We start from the raw sequence: 24,306 nt of genomic DNA, 5'->3' as shown, positions 1-24,306 counted from the left end.
ACCACTCATTTTCAGGTCTTTTAAGGTCATAGATTTTCAAAGTGGACTTAAGTCAAAACTGTAACTTGGCCATTCAGGAACATTCACCGTCTTCTTGATAAGCAACTCCAGTGTAGATTTGGCCTTGTGTTTTAGGTTATTGTCCTGCTGAAAGGTGAATTCATCTCCCAGTGTCTGGTGGAAAGCAGACTGAACCAGGTTTTCCTCTAGGATTTTGCCTGTGCTTAGTGCCATTCCATTTCTTTTTTACCCTGAAAAACTCCAGTCCTTAACAATTACAAGCCATACCCATAACATGATGCAGCCACCACTATGCTTGAAAACATGGAGAGTGGTACTCAGTAATGTGTTGTATTTGCCCCAAACATAACACTTTGTTTTCAGGACAAAAAGTTGAGCGTTTTGCCACATTTTTTTGCAGTATTACTTTAGTGCCTTATTGCAAACAGGATGCATGTTTTGGAATATTTATTATTCTGTACAGGCTTCCTTCTTTTCACTCTGTCAATTAGGTTAGTATTGTGGAGTAACTACAATGTTGTTGATCCATCCTCAGTTCTCCTATCACAGGCATTAAACTAACTGTTTTAAAGTCACCATTGGCCTCATGGTGAAATCCCTGAGCAGTTTCCTTCCTCTCTGGCAACTGAGTTAGGAAGGACACCTGTATCTTTGTAGTGACTGGGTGCACATCCAAAGTGTAATTAAGAACTTCACAATGCTCGAAGGGATATTCAATGTCTGTTTGTTTTTTTACCCATCTACTAATTGGTGCCCTTTGTGAGGGTTTGGAAAACCTCCCTGGTCTTTGTGGTTGAATCTGTGTTTGAAATTCACTGCTCAACTGAGGGACCTTACAGATAATCGTATGTGTGGGGTAGAGAGATGAGGTATTCATTGAAAAATCTTCTTAAACACTATTATTGCACACAGAGTGAGTCCATGCAACTTATTTAAACCCATTGTTACTCCTGAATGGCTTGTCATAAAGGGGTTGAAAACTTATTGAATCAAGACATTTTAGCTTTGCATTTTTTTTATTAATTTGTAAAAAAATAAATAATTGAAAAACATAATTCCATTTTGAAATGAGGTATTGTGTGTAGGCCTGTGACATGGGTAACGTAGAGATGCGGTCTTAAGGGCAGATATTCAGAAGGATGCAGAAGGTTCTGGTGCAAAGGTGTGATAGCCAGCAATTCATATTTACAACACAAACAGGTAGACAATAGACTTCTCAAACTAAATAAACTGGCTTACCCTGTAGCTTCCATAGCTCTTATAGGTAGAGGGTGGATCTGGCTCAAGCAGCCTCCCCAATCTACCCAGAAACCCCAAAACTGGCGCTTATATGCTCTAGCCCCTCACTGGGCCATACCCATGTCCAATGACAAGTAAGCACATAACTGGTAAACAAAATGTAAATCTACCCAATTACTACATTCCGTCTAAAACAGACATGACCACTTCCATGTAAACTTTAAAAATTGGGCACACGTTAAACATCAATCATGAATTCTTACATGAACGAATGACAGCAACCCAGTAAACATATAGTGGTGCGAGCTCGCCTTTGTATTCCTGCTTCACAAATCAAATGACAGACAAGACAGGACACACGGAGCTCCGACACAACGTGGGAAGTCTGAATAAAGGCAAGCATTAACAGAATGAAACAAACACAGAGTCTCTAACTCGTGAGTGTTACGATGATTCTGTGGACCGAAACAACGTTTCACTCTGGCCGGCTAGAGACAGGAAAATAACCACCTTTATGTGTGGAAACGATTTTCCCAAAATACCTTTCAAACCTTTTCTTACCGAACTGGGCATGACAGATAAACAGTAGTTTACTGCTAACACAGGAGCTATAGAATAATATAGTGCTGCAGTATAATGCTAACTGCTAACACAGGAGCTATAGAAGAATATAGTGCTGCAGTATAATGCTAACACAGGAGCTATAGCATTATACTGCAGCACTATATTATTCTATAGCTCCTGTGTTAGCAGTTAGAATAATATAATGCTGCAGTATAATGCTAACTGCTAACACAGGAGCTATAGAATAATATAGTGCTGCAGTATAATGCTAACTGCTAACACCGGAGCTATAGAATAATATAGCCGTGCGGTATAATGCTAACTGCTAACACAGGAGCTATAGAATAATATAGCCGTGCAGTATAATGCTAACTGCTAACACAGGAGCTATAGAACAATATAGCCGTGCAGTATAATGCTAACTGCTAACACAGGAGCTATAGAATAATATAGCCGTGCAGTATAATGCTAACTGCTAACACAGGAGCTATAGAATAATATAGTGCTGCAGTATAATGCTAACTGCTAACACAGGAGCTATAGAATAATATAGTGCTGAAGTATACACTATAACATTACTAAGAGATATTACATGATACAGACTCACCTATTATACACTATAACATTACTAAGAGATATTACATGATACAGACACACCTATTATACACTATAACATTACTAAGAGACAGGACATGATACAGACTCACCTATTATACACTATAACATTACTAAGAGATATTACATGATACAGACTCACCTATTATACACTATAACATTACTAAGAGACAGGACATGATACAGACTCACCTATTATACACTATAACATTACTAAGAGATATTACATGATACAGACTCACCTATTATACACTATAACATTACTAAGAGACAGGACACGATACAGACTCACCTATTATACACTATAACATTACTAAGAGACAGGACATGATACAGACTCACCTATTATACACTATAACATTACTAAGAGATATTACATGATACAGAATCACCTATTATACACTATAACATTACTAAGAGATATTACATGATACAGACTCACCTATTATACACTATAACATTACTAAGAGACAGGACATGATACAGACTCACCTATTATACACTATAACATTACTAAGAGACAGGACATGATACAGACTCACCTATTATACACTATAACATCACTAAGAGACAGGACATGATGAAGACACACCTATTACACTATAACATTACTAAGAGATATTACATGATACAGACTCACCTATTATACACTATAACATTACTAAGAGATATTACATGATACAGACTCACCTATTATACACTATAACATTACTAAGAGATATTACATGATACAGACTCACCTATTATACACTATAACATTACTAAGAGACAGGACATGATACAGACTCACCTATTATACACTATAACATTACTAAGAGACAGGACATGATACAGACTCACCTATTATACACTATAACATTACTAAGAGACAGGATATGATACAGACTCACCTATTATACACTATAACATTACTAAGAGATATTACATGATTCAGACTCACCTATTATACACTATAACATTACTAAGAGACAGGACATGATACAGACACACCTATTACACTATAACATTACTAAGAGATATTACATGATACAGACTCACCTATTATACACTATAACATAACTAAGAGATATTACATGATACAGACACACCTATTACACTAACATTACTAAGAGATATTACATGATACAGACTCACCTATTATACACTATAACATTACTAAGAGACAGGAATGATACAGACTCACCTATTATACACTATAACATTACTAAGAGATATTACATGATACAGACTCACCTATTATACACTATAACATTACTAAGAGATATTACATGAAACAGACTCACCTATTATACACTATAACATTACTAAGAGATATTACATGATACAGACTCACCTATTATACACTATAACATTACTAAGAGATATTACATGATACAGACTCACCTATTATACACTATAACATTACTAAGAGATATTACATGAAACAGACTCACCTATTATACACTATAACATAACTAATAGATATTACATGATACAGACACACCTATTATACACTATAACATTACTAAGAGATATTACATGATACAGACTCACCTATTATACACTATAACATTACTAAGAGACAGGACATGATACAGACTCACCTATTATACACTATAACATTACTAAGAGATATTACATGATACAGACTCAGCTATTATACACTATAACATTACTAAGAGACAGGACACGATACAGACTCACCTATTATACAATATAACATTACTAAGAGACAGGACATGATACAGACTCACCTATTATACACTATAACATTACTAAGAGATATTACATGATACAGACTCACCTATTATACACTATAACATTACTAAGAGACAGGACATGATACAGACTCACCTATTATACACTATAACATTACTAAGAGACAGGACATGATACAGACTCACCTATTATACACTATAACATTACTAAGAGACAGGACATGATACAGACTCACCTATTATACACTATAACATTACTAAGAGATATTACATGATTCAGACTCACCTATTATACACTATAACATTACTAAGAGACAGGACATGATACAGACACACCTATTACACTATAACATTACTAAGAGATATTACATGATACAGACTCACCTATTATACACTATAACATTACTAAGAGATATTACAGGATACAGACTCACCTATTATACACTATAACATTACTAAGAGACAGGACATGATACAGACTCACCTATTATACACTATAACATTACTAAGAGATATTACATGATTCAGACTCACCTATTATACACTATAACATTACTAAGAGACAGGACATGATACAGACACACCTATTATACACTATAACATTACTAAGAGATATTACATGATACAGACTCACCTATTATACACTATAACATAACTAAGAGATATTACATGATACAGACACACCTATTACACTAACATTACTAAGAGATATTACATGATACAGACTCACCTATTATACACTATAACATTACTAAGAGACAGGACATGATACAGACTCACCTATTATACACTATAACATTACTAAGAGATATTACATGATACAGAATCACCTATTATACACTATAACATTACTAAGAGATATTACATGATACAGACTCACCTATTATACACTATAACATTACTAAGAGACAGGACATGATACAGACTCACCTATTATACACTATAACATTACTAAGAGACAGGACATGATACAGACTCACCTATTATACACTATAACATTACTAAGAGACAGGACATGATACAGACTCACCTATTATACACTATAACATTACTAAGAGATATTACAGGATACAGACTCACCTATTATACACTATAACATTACTAAGAGACAGGACATGATACAGACTCACCTATTATACACTATAACATTACTAAGAGATATTACATGATTCAGACTCACCTATTATACACTATAACATTACTAAGAGACAGGACATGATACAGACACACCTATTACACTATAACATTACTAAGAGATATTACATGATACAGACTCACCTATTATACACTATAACATAACTAAGAGATATTACATGATACAGACACACCTATTACACTAACATTACTAAGAGATATTACATGATACAGACTCACCTATTATACACTATAACATTACTAAGAGATATTACATGAAACAGACTCACCTATTATACACTATAACATTACTAAGAGATATTACATGATACAGACTCACCTATTATACACTATAACATTACTAAGAGATATTACATGAAACAGACTCACCTATTATACACTATAACATAACTAATAGATATTACATGATACAGCCACACCTATTATACACTATAACATTACTAAGAGACAGGACATGATACAGACTCACCTATTATACACTATAACATTACTAAGAGACAGGACATGATACAGAATCACCTATTGTACACTAACATTACTAAGAGACAGGACATGATACAGACTCACCTATTATACACTATAACATTACTAAGAGACAGGACATGATACAGACTCACCTATTACACTATAACATTACTAAGAGACAGGACATGATACAGACTCACCTATTATACACTATAACATTACTAAGAGACAGGACATGATACAGACTCACCTATTATACACTATAACATTAATAAGAGATATTACATGATTCAGACTCACCTATTATACACTATAACATTACTAAGAGACAGGACATGATGAAGACACACCTATTACACTATAACATTACTAAGAGATATTACATGATACAGACTCACCTATTATACACTATAACATTACTAAGAGACAGGACATGATACAGACTCACCTATTATACACTATAACATTACTAAGAGACAGGACATGATACAGACTCACCTATTATACACTATAACATTACTAAGAGACAGGACATGATACAGACTCACCTATTATACACTATAACATTACTAAGAGACAGGATATGATACAGACTCACCTATTATACACTATAACATTACTAAGAGATATTACATGATTCAGACTCACCTATTATACACTATAACATTACTAAGAGACAGGACATGATACAGACACACCTATTACACTATAACATTACTAAGAGATATTACATGATACAGACTCACCTATTATACACTAACATAACTAAGAGATATTACATGATACAGACACACCTATTACACTAACATTACTAAGAGATATTACATGATACAGACTCACCTATTATACACTATAACATTACTAAGAGATATTACATGATACAGACACACCTATTATACACTATAACATTACTAAGAGACAGGACATGATACAGACTCACCTATTATACACTATAACATTACTAAGAGATATTACATGATACAGACTCACCTATTATACACTGTAACATTACTAAGAGACAGGACATGATACAGACTCACCTATTATACACTATAACATTACTAAGAGATATTACATGATACAGACTCACCTATTATACACTATAACATTACTAAGAGACAGGACACGATACAGACTCACCTATTATACACTATAACATTACTAAGAGACAGGACATGATACAGACTCACCTATTATACACTATAACATTACTAAGAGATATTACATGATACAGAATCACCTATTATACACTATAACATTACTAAGAGATATTACATGATACAGACTCACCTATTATACACTATAACATTACTAAGAGACAGGACATGATACAGACTCACCTATTATACACTATAACATTACTAAGAGACAGGACATGATACAGACTCACCTATTATACACTATAACATCACTAAGAGACAGGACATGATGAAGACACACCTATTACACTATAACATTACTAAGAGATATTACATGATACAGACTCACCTATTATACACTATAACATTACTAAGAGATATTACATGATACAGACTCACCTATTATACACTATAACATTACTAAGAGATATTACATGATACAGACTCACCTATTATACACTATAACATTACTAAGAGACAGGACATGATACAGACTCACCTATTATACACTATAACATTACTAAGAGACAGGACATGATACAGACTCACCTATTATACACTATAACATTACTAAGAGACAGGATATGATACAGACTCACCTATTATACACTATAACATTACTAAGAGATATTACATGATTCAGACTCACCTATTATACACTATAACATTACTAAGAGACAGGACATGATACAGACACACCTATTACACTATAACATAACTAAGAGATATTACATGATACAGACACACCTATTACACTAACATTACTAAGAGATATTACATGATACAGACTCACCTATTATACACTATAACATTACTAAGAGACAGGAATGATACAGACTCACCTATTATACACTATAACATTACTAAGAGATATTACATGATACAGACTCACCTATTATACACTATAACATTACTAAGAGATATTACATGAAACAGACTCACCTATTATACACTATAACATTACTAAGAGATATTACATGATACAGACTCACCTATTATACACTATAACATTACTAAGAGATATTACATGATACAGACTCACCTATTATACACTATAACATAACTAATAGATATTACATGATACAGACACACCTATTATACACTATAACATTACTAAGAGATATTACATGATACAGACTCACCTATTATACACTATAACATTACTAAGAGACAGGACATGATACAGACTCACCTATTATACACTATAACATTACTAAGAGATATTACATGATACAGACTCACCTATTATACACTATAACATTACTAAGAGACAGGACACGATACAGACTCACCTATTATACAATATAACATTACTAAGAGACAGGACATGATACAGACTCACCTATTATACACTGTAACATTACTAAGAGATATTACATGATACAGACTCACCTATTATACACTATAACATTACTAAGAGATATTACATGATACAGACTCACCTATTATACACTATAACATTACTAAGAGACAGGACATGATACAGACTCACCTATTATACACTATAACATTACTAAGAGACAGGACATGATACAGACTCACCTATTATACACTATAACATTACTAAGAGACAGGACATGATACAGACTCACCTATTATAAACTATAACATTACTAAGAGATATTACATGATACAGACACACCTATTATACACTATAACATTACTAAGAGATATTACATGATACAGACACACCTATTATACACTATAACATTACTAAGAGATATTACATGATACAGACTCACCTATTATACACTATAACATTACTAAGAGACAGGACATGATACAGACTCACCTATTATACACTATAACATTACTAAGAGATATTACATGATACAGACTCACCTATTATACACTATAACATTACTAAGAGAAAGGACATGATACAGACTCACATATTATACACTATAACATTACTAAGAGATATTACATGATACAGACTCACCTATTATACACTATAACATTACTAAGAGACAGGAATGATACAGACTCACCTATTATACACTATAACATTACTAAGAGATATTACATGATACAGACTCACCTATTATACACTATAACATTACTAAGAGATATTACATGAAACAGACTCACCTATTATACACTATAACATTACTAAGAGATATTACATGATACAGACTCACCTATTATACACTATAACATTACTAAGAGATATTACATGATACAGACTCACCTATTATACACTATAACATTACTAAGAGATATTACATGAAACAGACTCACCTATTATACACTATAACATAACTAATAGATATTACATGATACAGCCACACCTATTATACACTATAACATTACTAAGAGACAGGACATGATACAGACTCACCTATTATACACTATAACATTACTAAGAGACAGGACATTATACAGACTCACCTATTATACACTATAACATTAATAAGAGATATTACATGATTCAGACTCACCTATTATACACTATAACATTACTAAGAGACAGGACATGATGAAGACACACCTATTACACTATAACATTACTAAGAGATATTACATGATACAGACTCACCTATTATACACTATAACATTACTAAGAGACAGGACATGATACAGACTCACCTATTATACACTATAACATTACTAAGAGACAGGACATGATACAGACTCACCTATTATACACTATAACATTACTAAGAGACAGGACATGATACAGACTCACCTATTATACACTATAACATTACTAAGAGACAGGATATGATACAGACTCACCTATTATACACTATAACATTACTAAGAGATATTACATGATTCAGACTCACCTATTATACACTATAACATTACTAAGAGACAGGACATGATACAGACACACCTATTACACTATAACATTACTAAGAGATATTACATGATACAGACTCACCTATTATACACTATAACATTACTAAGAGATATTACAGGATACAGACTCACCTATTATACACTATAACATTACTAAGAGACAGGACATGATACAGACTCACCTATTATACACTATAACATTACTAAGAGATATTACATGATTCAGACTCACCTATTATACACTATAACATTACTAAGAGACAGGACATGATACAGACACACCTATTATACACTATAACATTACTAAGAGATATTACATGATACAGACTCACCTATTATACACTATAACATAACTAAGAGATATTACATGATACAGACACACCTATTATACACTATAACATAACTAAGAGATATTACATGATACAGACACACCTATTACACTAACATTACTAAGAGATATTACATGATACAGACTCACCTATTATACACTATAACATTACTAAGAGACAGGACATGATACAGACTCACCTATTATACACTATAACATTACTAAGAGACATTACATGATACAGAATCACCTATTATACACTATAACATTACTAAGAGATATTACATGATACAGACTCACCTATTATACACTATAACATTACTAAGAGACAGGACATGATACAGACTCACCTATTATACACTATAACATTACTAAGAGATATTACATGATACAGACTCACCTATTATACACTATAACATTACTAAGAGACAGGACATGATACAGACTCACCTATTATACACTATAACATTAATAAGAGATATTACATGATTCAGACTCACCTATTATACACTATAACATTACTAAGAGACAGGACATGATACAGACACACCTATTACACTATAACATTACTAAGAGATATTACATGATACAGACTCACCTATTATACACTATAACATTACTAAGAGACAGGACATGATACAGACTCACCTATTATACACTATAACATTACTAAGAGACAGTACATGATACAGACTCACCTATTATACACTATAACATTACTAAGAGATATTACATGATACAGACTCACCTATTATACACTATAACATTACTAAGAGATATTACATGAAACAGACTCACCTATTATACACTATAACATAACTAATAGATATTACATGATACAGCCACACCTATTATACACTATAACATTACTAAGAGACAGGACATGATACAGACTCACCTATTATACACTATAACATTACTAAGAGACAGGACATGATACAGACTCACCTATTATACACTATAACATTACTAAGAGACAGGACATGATACAGAATCACCTATTGTACACTAACATTACTAAGAGACAGGACATGATACAGACTCACCTATTATACACTATAACATTACTAAGAGACAGGACATGATACAGACTCACCTATTACACTATAACATTACTAAGAGACAGGACATGATACAGACTCACCTATTATACACTATAACATTACTAAGAGACAGGACATGATACAGACTCACCTATTATACACTATAACATTAATAAGAGATATTACATGATTCAGACTCACCTATTATACACTATAACATTACTAAGAGACAGGACATGATGAAGACACACCTATTACACTATAACATTACTAAGAGATATTACATGATACAGACTCACCTATTATACACTATAACATTACTAAGAGACAGGACATGATACAGACTCACCTATTATACACTATAACATTACTAAGAGACAGGACATGATACAGACTCACCTATTATACACTATAACATTACTAAGAGACAGGACATGATACAGACTCACCTATTATACACTATAACATTACTAAGAGACAGGATATGATACAGACTCACCTATTATACACTATAACATTACTAAGAGATATTACATGATTCAGACTCACCTATTATACACTATAACATTACTAAGAGACAGGACATGATACAGACACACCTATTACACTATAACATTACTAAGAGATATTACATGATACAGACTCACCTATTATACACTAACATAACTAAGAGATATTACATGATACAGACACACCTATTACACTAACATTACTAAGAGATATTACATGATACAGACTCACCTATTATACACTATAACATTACTAAGAGATATTACATGATACAGACACACCTATTATACACTATAACATTACTAAGAGATATTACATGAAACAGACTCACCTATTATACACTATAACATAACTAATAGATATTACATGATACAGCCACACCTATTATACACTATAACATTACTAAGAGACAGGACATGATACAGACTCACCTATTATACACTATAACATTACTAAGAGACAGGACATGATACAGACTCACCTATTATACACTATAACATTAATAAGAGATATTACATGATTCAGACTCACCTATTATACACTATAACATTACTAAGAGACAGGACATGATGAAGACACACCTATTACACTATAACATTACTAAGAGATATTACATGATACAGACTCACCTATTATACACTATAACATTACTAAGAGACAGGACATGATACAGACTCACCTATTATACACTATAACATTACTAAGAGACAGGACATGATACAGACTCACCTATTATACACTATAACATTACTAAGAGACAGGACATGATACAGACTCACCTATTATACACTATAACATTACTAAGAGACAGGATATGATACAGACTCACCTATTATACACTATAACATTACTAAGAGATATTACATGATTCAGACTCACCTATTATACACTATAACATTACTAAGAGACAGGACATGATACAGACACACCTATTACACTATAACATTACTAAGAGATATTACATGATACAGACTCACCTATTATACACTAACATAACTAAGAGATATTACATGATACAGACACACCTATTACACTAACATTACTAAGAGATATTACATGATACAGACTCACCTATTATACACTATAACATTACTAAGAGATATTACATGATACAGACACACCTATTATACACTATAACATTACTAAGAGACAGGACATGATACAGACTCACCTATTATACACTATAACATTACTAAGAGATATTACATGATACAGACTCACCTATTATACACTGTAACATTACTAAGAGACAGGACATGATACAGACTCACCTATTATACACTATAACATTACTAAGAGATATTACATGATACAGACTCACCTATTATACACTATAACATTACTAAGAGACAGGACACGATACAGACTCACCTATTATACACTATAACATTACTAAGAGACAGGACATGATACAGACTCACCTATTATACACTATAACATTACTAAGAGATATTACATGATACAGAATCACCTATTATACACTATAACATTACTAAGAGATATTACATGATACAGACTCACCTATTATACACTATAACATTACTAAGAGACAGGACATGATACAGACTCACCTATTATACACAATAACATTACTAAGAGACAGGACATGATACAGACTCACCTATTATACACTATAACATCACTAAGAGACAGGACATGATGAAGACACACCTATTACACTATAACATTACTAAGAGATATTACATGATACAGACTCACCTATTATACACTATAACATTACTAAGAGATATTACATGATACAGACTCACCTATTATACACTATAACATTACTAAGAGATATTACATGATACAGACTCACCTATTATACACTATAACATTACTAAGAGACAGGACATGATACAGACTCACCTATTATACACTATAACATTACTAAGAGACAGGACATGATACAGACTCACCTATTATACACTATAACATTACTAAGAGACAGGATATGATACAGACTCACCTATTATACACTATAACATTACTAAGAGATATTACATGATTCAGACTCACCTATTATACACTATAACATTACTAAGAGACAGGACATGATACAGACACACCTATTACACTATAACATTACTAAGAGATATTACATGATACAGACTCACCTATTATACACTATAACATAACTAAGAGATATTACATGATACAGACACACCTATTACACTAACATTACTAAGAGATATTACATGATACAGACTCACCTATTATACACTATAACATTACTAAGAGACAGGAATGATACAGACTCACCTATTATACACTATAACATTACTAAGAGATATTACATGATACAGACTCACCTATTATACACTATAACATTACTAAGAGATATTACATGAAACAGACTCACCTATTATACACTATAACATTACTAAGAGATATTACATGATACAGACTCACCTATTATACACTATAACATTACTAAGAGATATTACATGATACAGACTCACCTATTATACACTATAACATTACTAAGAGATATTACATGAAACAGACTCACCTATTATACACTATAACATAACTAATAGATATTACATGATACAGACACACCTATTATACACTATAACATTACTAAGAGATATTACATGATACAGACTCACCTATTATACACTATAACATTACTAAGAGACAGGACATGATACAGACTCACCTATTATACACTATAACATTACTAAGAGATATTACATGATACAGACTCACCTATTATACACTATAACATTACTAAGAGACAGGACACGATACAGACTCACCTATTATACAATATAACATTACTAAGAGACAGGACATGATACAGACTCACCTATTATACACTATAACATTACTAAGAGATATTACATGATACAGACTCACCTATTATACACTATAACATTACTAAGAGACAGGACATGATACAGACTCACCTATTATACACTATAACATTACTAAGAGACAGGACATGATACAGACTCACCTATTATACACTATAACATTACTAAGAGACAGGACATGATACAGACTCACCTATTATACACTATAACATTACTAAGAGACAGGACATGATACAGACTCACCTATTATACACTATAACATTACTAAGAGATATTACAGGATACAGACTCACCTATTATACACTATAACATTACTAAGAGACAGGACATGATACAGACTCACCTATTATACACTATAACATTACTAAGAGATATTACATGATTCAGACTCACCTATTATACACTATAACATTACTAAGAGACAGGACATGATACAGACACACCTATTACACTATAACATTACTAAGAGATATTACATGATACAGACTCACCTATTATACACTATAACATTACTAAGAGATATTACAGGATACAGACTCACCTATTATACACTATAACATTACTAAGAGACAGGACATGATACAGACTCACCTATTATACACTATAACATTACTAAGAGATATTACATGATTCAGACTCACCTATTATACACTATAACATTACTAAGAGACAGGACATGATACAGACACACCTATTATACACTATAACATTACTAAGAGATATTACATGATACAGACTCACCTATTATACACTATAACATAACTAAGAGATATTACATGATACAGACACACCTATTACACTAACATTACTAAGAGATATTACATGATACAGACTCACCTATTATACACTATAACATTACTAAGAGACAGGAATGATAGACTCACCTATTATACACTATAACATTACTAAGAGACAGGACATGATACAGAATCACCTATTGTACACTAACATTACTAAGAGACAGGACATGATACAGACTCACCTATTATACACTATAACATTACTAAGAGACAGGACATGATACAGACTCACCTATTACACTATAACATTACTAAGAGACAGGACATGATACAGACTCACCTATTATACACTGTAACATTACTAAGAGATATTACATGATACAGACTCACCTATTATACACTATAACATTACTAAGAGATATTACATGATACAGACTCACCTATTATACACTATAACATTACTAAGAGACAGGACATGATACAGACTCACCTATTATACACTATAACATTACTAAGAGACAGGACATGATACAGACTCACCTATTATACACTATAACATTACTAAGAGACAGGACATGATACAGACTCACCTATTATACACTATAACATTACTAAGAGATATTACATGATACAGACTCACCTATTATACACTATAACATTACTAAGAGAAAGGACATGATACAGACTCACATATTATACACTATAACATTACTAAAAGATATTACATGATACAGACACACCTATTACACTAACATTACTAAGAGATATTACATGATACAGACTCACCTATTATACACTATAACATTACTAAGAGACATGAATGATACAGACTCACCTATTATACACTATAACATTACTAAGAGATATTACATGATACAGACTCACCTATTATACAATATAACATTACTAAGAGATATTACATGATACAGACTCACCTATTATACACTATAACATTACTAAGAGATATTACATGAAACAGACTCACCTATTATACACTATAACATAACTAATAGATATTACATGATACAGCCACACCTATTATACACTATAACATTACTAAGAGACAGGACATGATACAGACTCACCTATTATACACTATAACATTACTAAGAGACAGGACATGATACAGACTCACCTATTATACACTATAACATTACTAAGAGACAGGACATGATACAGACTCACCTATTATACACTATAACATTACTAAGAGACAGGATATGATACAGACTCACCTATTATACACTATAACATTACTAAGAGATATTACATGATTCAGACTCACCTATTATACACTATAACATTACTAAGAGACAGGACATGATACAGACACACCTATTACACTATAACATTACTAAGAGATATTACATGATACAGACTCACCTATTATACACTATAACATAACTAAGAGATATTACATGATACAGACACACCTATTACACTAACATTACTAAGAGATATTACATGATACAGACTCACCTATTATACACTATAACATTACTAAGAGACAGGAATGATACAGACTCACCTATTATACACTATAACATTACTAAGAGATATTACATGATACAGACTCACCTATTATACACTATAACATTACTAAGAGATATTATACATGAAACAGACTCACCTATTATACACTATAACATTACTAAGAGATATTACATGATACAGACTCACCTATTATACACTATAACATTACTAAAAGATATTACATGATACAGACTCACCTATTATACACTATAACATTACTAAGAGATATTACATGATACAGACTCACCTATTATACACTATAACATTACTAAGAGATATTACATGAAACAGACTCACCTATTATACACTATAACATAACTAATAGATATTACATGATACAGCCACACCTATTATACACTATAACATTACTAAGAGACAGGACATGATACAGACTCACCTATTATACACTATAACATTACTAAGAGACAGGACATGATACAGAATCACCTATTGTACACTAACATTACTAAGAGACAGGACATGATACAGACTCACCTATTATACACTATAACATTACTAAGAGACAGGACATGATACAGACTCACCTATTACACTATAACATTACTAAGAGACAGGACATGATACAGACTCACCTATTATACACTGTAACATTACTAAGAGATATTACATGATACAGACTCACCTATTATACACTATAACATTACTAAGAGATATTACATGATACAGACTCACCTATTATACACTATAACATTACTAAGAGACAGGACATGATACAGACTCACCTATTATACACTATAACATTACTAAGAGACAGGACATGATACAGACTCACCTATTATACACTATAACATTACTAAGAGACAGGACAAGATACAGACTCACCTATTATAAACTATAACATTACTAAGAGATATTACATGATACAGACACACCTATTATACACTATAACATTACTAAGAGATATTACATGATACAGACACACCTATTATACACTATAACATTACTAAGAGATATTACATGATACAGACTCACCTATTATACACTATAACATTACTAAGAGATATTACATGATACAGACACACCTATTATACACTATAACATTACTAAGAGACAGGACATGATACAGACTCACCTATTATACACTATAACATTACTAAGAGATATTACATGATACAGACTCACCTATTATACACTATAACATTACTAAGAGAAAGGACATGATACAGACTCACATATTATACACTATAACATTACTAAAAGATATTACATGATACAGACACACCTATTATACACTATAACATTACTAAGAGACAGGACATGATACAGACTCACCTGTTATACACTATAACATTACAAAGAGACATGAATGATACAGACTCACCTATTATACACTATAACATTACTAAGAGATATTACATGATACAGACTCACCTATTATACAATATAACATTACTAAGAGATATTACATGATACAGACTCACCTATTATACACTATAACATTACTAAGAGACATGAATGATACAGACTCACCTATTATACACTATAACATTACTAAGAGATATTACATGATACAGACTCACCTATTATACAATATAACATTACTAAGAGATATTACATGATACAGACTCACCTATTATACACTATAACATTACTAAGAGATATTACATGAAACAGACTCACCTATTATACACTATAACATAACTAATAGATATTACATGATACAGCCACACCTATTATACACTATAACATTACTAAGAGACAGGACATGATACAGACTCACCTATTATACACTATAACATTACTAAGAGACAGGACATGATACAGACTCACCTATTATACACTATAACATTAATAAGAGATATTACATGATTCAGACTCACCTATTATACACTATAACATTACTAAGAGACAGGACATGATGAAGACACACCTATTACACTATAACATTACTAAGAGATATTACATGATACAGACTCACCTATTATACACTATAACATTACTAAGAGACAGGACATGATACAGACTCACCTATTATACACTATAACATTACTAAGAGACAGGACATGATACAGACTCACCTATTATACACTATAACATTACTAAGAGACAGGATATGATACAGACTCACCTATTATACACTATAACATTACTAAGAGATATTACATGATTCAGACTCACCTATTATACACTATAACATTACTAAGAGATATTACATGATACAGACTCACCTATTATACACTATAACATTACTAAGAGACAGGCCCTGATACAGACTCACCTATTATACACTATAACATTACTAAGAGACAGGACATGATACAGACACACCTATTACACTATAACATTACTAAGAGATATTACATGATACAGACTCACCTATTATACACTATAACATAACTAAGAGATATTACATGATACAGACACACCTATTACACTAACATTACTAAGAGATATTACATGATACAGACTCACCTATTATACACTATAACATTACTAAGAGACAGGAATGATACAGACTCACCTATTATACACTATAACATTACTAAGAGATATTACATGATACAGACTCACCTATTATACACTATAACATTACTAAGAGATATTATACATGAAACAGACTCACCTATTATACACTATAACATTACTAAGAGATATTACATGATACAGACTCACCTATTATACACTATAACATTACTAAAAGATATTACATGATACAGACTCACCTATTATACACTATAACATTACTAAGAGATATTACATGATACAGACTCACCTATTATACACTATAACATTACTAAGAGATATTATACATGAAACAGACTCACCTATTATACACTATAACATTACTAAGAGACAGGACATGATACAGAATCACCTATTGTACACTAACATTACTAAGAGACAGGACATGATACAGACTCACCTATTATACACTATAACATTACTAAGAGACAGGACATGATACAGACTCACCTATTATACACTATAACATTACTAAGAGACAGGACATGATACAGACTCACCTATTATACACTATAACATTACTAAGAGACAGGACATGATACAGACTCACCTATTATACACTATAACATTACTAAGAGACAGGACATGATACAGAATCACCTATTGTACACTATAACATTACTAAGAGACAGGACATGATACAGACTCACCTATTACACTATAACATTACTAAGAGACAGGACATGATACAGACTCACCTATTATAAACTATAACATTACTAAGAGATATTACATGATACAGACACACCTATTATACACTATAACATTACTAAGAGATATTACATGATACAGCCACACCTATTATACACTATAACATTACTAAGAGACAGGACATGATACAGAATCACCTATTGTACACTAACATTACTAAGAGACAGGACATGATACAGACTCACCTATTATACACTATAACATTACTAAGAGACAGGACATGATACAGACTCACATATTATACACTATAACATTACTAAGAGACAGGACATGATACAGACTCACCTATTACACTATAACATTACTAAGAGACAGGACATGATACAGACTCACCTATTATACACTGTAACATTACTAAAAGATATTACATGATACAGACTCACCTATTATACACTATAACATTACTAAGAGACAGGACATGATACAGACTCACCTATTATACACTATAACATTACTAAGAGATATTACATGATACAGACTCACCTATTATACACTATAACATTACTAAGAGACAGGACATGATACAGACTCACCTATTACACTATAACATTACTAAAAGACAGGACATGATACAGACTCACCTATTATACACTATAACATTACTAAGAGACAGGACATGATACAGACTCACCTATTATACACTATAACATTACTAAGAGACAGGACATGATACAGAATCACCTATTGTACACTAACATTACTAAGAGACAGGACATGATACAGACTCACCTATTATACACTATAACATTACTAAGAGATATTACATGATACAGACACACCTATTATACACTATAACATTACTAAGAGATATTACATGATACAGACTCACCTATTATACACTATAACATTACTAAGAGACAGGACATGATACAGACTCACCTATTATACACTATAACATTACTAAGAGATATTACATGATTCAGACTCACCTATTATACACTATAACATTACTAAGAGACAGGACATGATACAGACACACCTATTATACACTATAACATTACTAAGAGATATTACATGATACAGACTCACCTATTATACACTATAACATAACTAAGAGATATTACATGATACAGACACACCTATTACACTAACATTACTAAGAGATATTACATGATACAGACTCACCTATTATACACTATAACATTACTAAGAGACAGGAATGATAGACTCACCTATTATACACTATAACATTACTAAGAGATATTACATGATACAGACTCACCTATTATACACTATAACATTACTAAGAGATATTACATGAAACAGACTCACCTATTATACACTATAACATTACTAAGAGATATTACATGATACAGACTCACCTATTATACACTATAACATTACTAAGAGATATTACATGATACAGACTCACCTATTATACACTATAACATTACTAAGAGATATTACATGAAACAGACTCACCTATTATACACTATAACATAACTAATAGATATTACATGATACAGACACACCTATTATACACTATAACATTACTAAGAGATATTACATGATACAGACTCACCTATTATACACTATAACATTACTAAGAGACAGGACATGATACAGACTCACCTATTATACACTATAACATTACTAAGAGATATTACATGATACAGACTCACCTATTATACACTATAACATTACTAAGAGACAGGACACGATACAGACTCACCTATTATACACTATAACATTACTAAGAGACAGGACACGATACAGACTCACCTATTATACACTATAACATTACTAAGAGATATTACATGATACAGACTCACCTATTATACACTATAACATTACTAAGAGACAGGACATGATACAGACTCACCTATTATACACTATAACATTACTAAGAGATATTACATGATACAGAATCACCTATTATACACTATAACATTACTAAGAGATATTACATGATACAGACTCACCTATTATACACTATAACATTACTAAGAGACAGGACATGATACAGACTCACCTATTATACAACTATAACATTACTAAGAGACAGGACATGATACAGACTCACCTATTATACACTATAACATTACTAAGAGACAGGACATGATACAGACTCACCTATTATACACTATAACATTACTAAGAGATATTACAGGATACAGACTCACCTATTATACACTATAACATTACTAAGAGACAGGACATGATACAGACTCACCTATTATACACTATAACATTACTAAGAGATATTACATGATTCAGACTCACCTATTATACACTATAACATTACTAAGAGACAGGACATGATACAGACACACCTATTACACTATAACATTACTAAGAGATATTACATGATACAGACTCACCTATTATACACTATAACATAACTAAGAGATATTACATGATACAGACACACCTATTACACTAACATTACTAAGAGATATTACATGATACAGACTCACCTATTATACACTATAACATTACTAAGAGATATTACATGATACAGACTCACCTATTATACACTATAACATTACTAAGAGATATTACATGATACAGACTCACCTATTATACACTATAACATTACTAAGAGATATTACATGAAACAGACTCACCTATTATACACTATAACATAACTAATAGATATTACATGATACAGCCACACCTATTATACACTATAACATTACTAAGAGACAGGACATGATACAGACTCACCTATTATACACTATAACATTACTAAGAGACAGGACATGATACAGACTCACCTATTATACACTATAACATTACTAAGAGACAGGACATGATACAGAATCACCTATTGTACACTAACATTACTAAGAGACAGGACATGATACAGACTCACCTATTATACACTATAACATTACTAAGAGACAGGACATGATACAGACTCACCTATTACACTATAACATTACTAAGAGACAGGACATGATACAGACTCACCTATTATACACTATAACATTACTAAGAGACAGGATATGATACAGACTCACCTATTATACACTATAACATTACTAAGAGATATTACATGATTCAGACTCACCTATTATACACTATAACATTACTAAGAGAGAGGACATGATACAGACACACCTATTACACTATAACATTACTAAGAGATATTACATGATACAGACTCACCTATTATACACTATAACATTACTAAGAGATATTACATGATACAGACTCACCTATTATACACTATAACATTACTAAGAGATATTACATGATACAGACTCACCTATTATACACTATAACATTACTAAGAGACAGGACATGATACAGACTCACCTATTATACACTATAACATTACTAAGAGATATTACATGATACAGACTCACCTATTATACACTATAACATTACTAAGAGATATTACATGATACAGACTCACCTATTATACACTATAACATTACTAAGAGATATTACATGATACAGACTCACCTATTATACACTATAACATTACTAAGAGATATTACATGATACAGACTCACCTATTATACACTATAACATTACTAAGAGATATTACATGATACAGACTCACCTATTATACACTATAACATTACTAAGAGATATTACATGAAACAGACTCACCTATTATACACTATAACATAACTAATAGATATTACATGATACAGCCACACCTATTATACACTATAACATTACTAAGAGACAGGACATGATACAGACTCACCTATTATACACTATAACATTACTAAGAGACAGGACATGATACAGACTCACCTATTATACACTATAACATTACTAAGAGACAGGACATGATACAGAATCACCTATTGTACACTAACATTACTAAGAGACAGGACATGATACAGACTCACCTATTATACACTATAACATTACTAAGAGATATTACATGATACAGACTCACCTATTATACACTATAACATTACTAAGAGACATGAATGATACAGACTCACCTATTATACACTATAACATTACTAAGAGATATTACATGATACAGACTCACCTATTATACAATATAACATTACTAAGAGATATTACATGATACAGACTCACCTATTATACACTATAACATTACTAAGAGATATTACATGAAACAGACTCACCTATTATACACTATAACATAACTAATAGATATTACATGATACAGCCACACCTATTATACACTAACATTACTAAGAGACAGGACATGATACAGACTCACCTATTATACACTATAACATTACTAAGAGACAGGACATGATACAGACTCACCTATTATACACTATAACATTAATAAGAGATATTACATGATTCAGACTCACCTATTATACACTATAACATTACTAAGAGACAGGACATGATGAAGACACACCTATTACACTATAACATTACTAAGAGATATTACATGATACAGACTCACCTATTATACACTATAACATTACTAAGAGACAGGACATGATACAGACTCACCTATTATACACTATAACATTACTAAGAGACAGGA

The 24,306-nt window shown here is 31.7% G+C and overlaps 1 protein-coding gene across 2 annotated transcripts in view; it reads right to left on the bottom strand.

Moving 5' to 3' along the window:
- LOC106562852 (gamma-secretase subunit Aph-1b) overlaps positions 1-24,306 on the bottom strand; it is a 74,723-nt gene that overhangs the window by 6,901 nt on the left and 43,516 nt on the right. The window lies entirely within an intron of this gene.

The sequence above is a fragment of the Salmo salar genome, chromosome 11, assembly GCF_965601325.2.
Source record: "Salmo salar chromosome 11, fSalSal1, whole genome shotgun sequence".
Lineage (NCBI taxonomy): Eukaryota > Metazoa > Chordata > Actinopteri > Salmoniformes > Salmonidae > Salmo > Salmo salar.
This window is presented reverse-complemented; position numbering and strand designations above follow the sequence as displayed.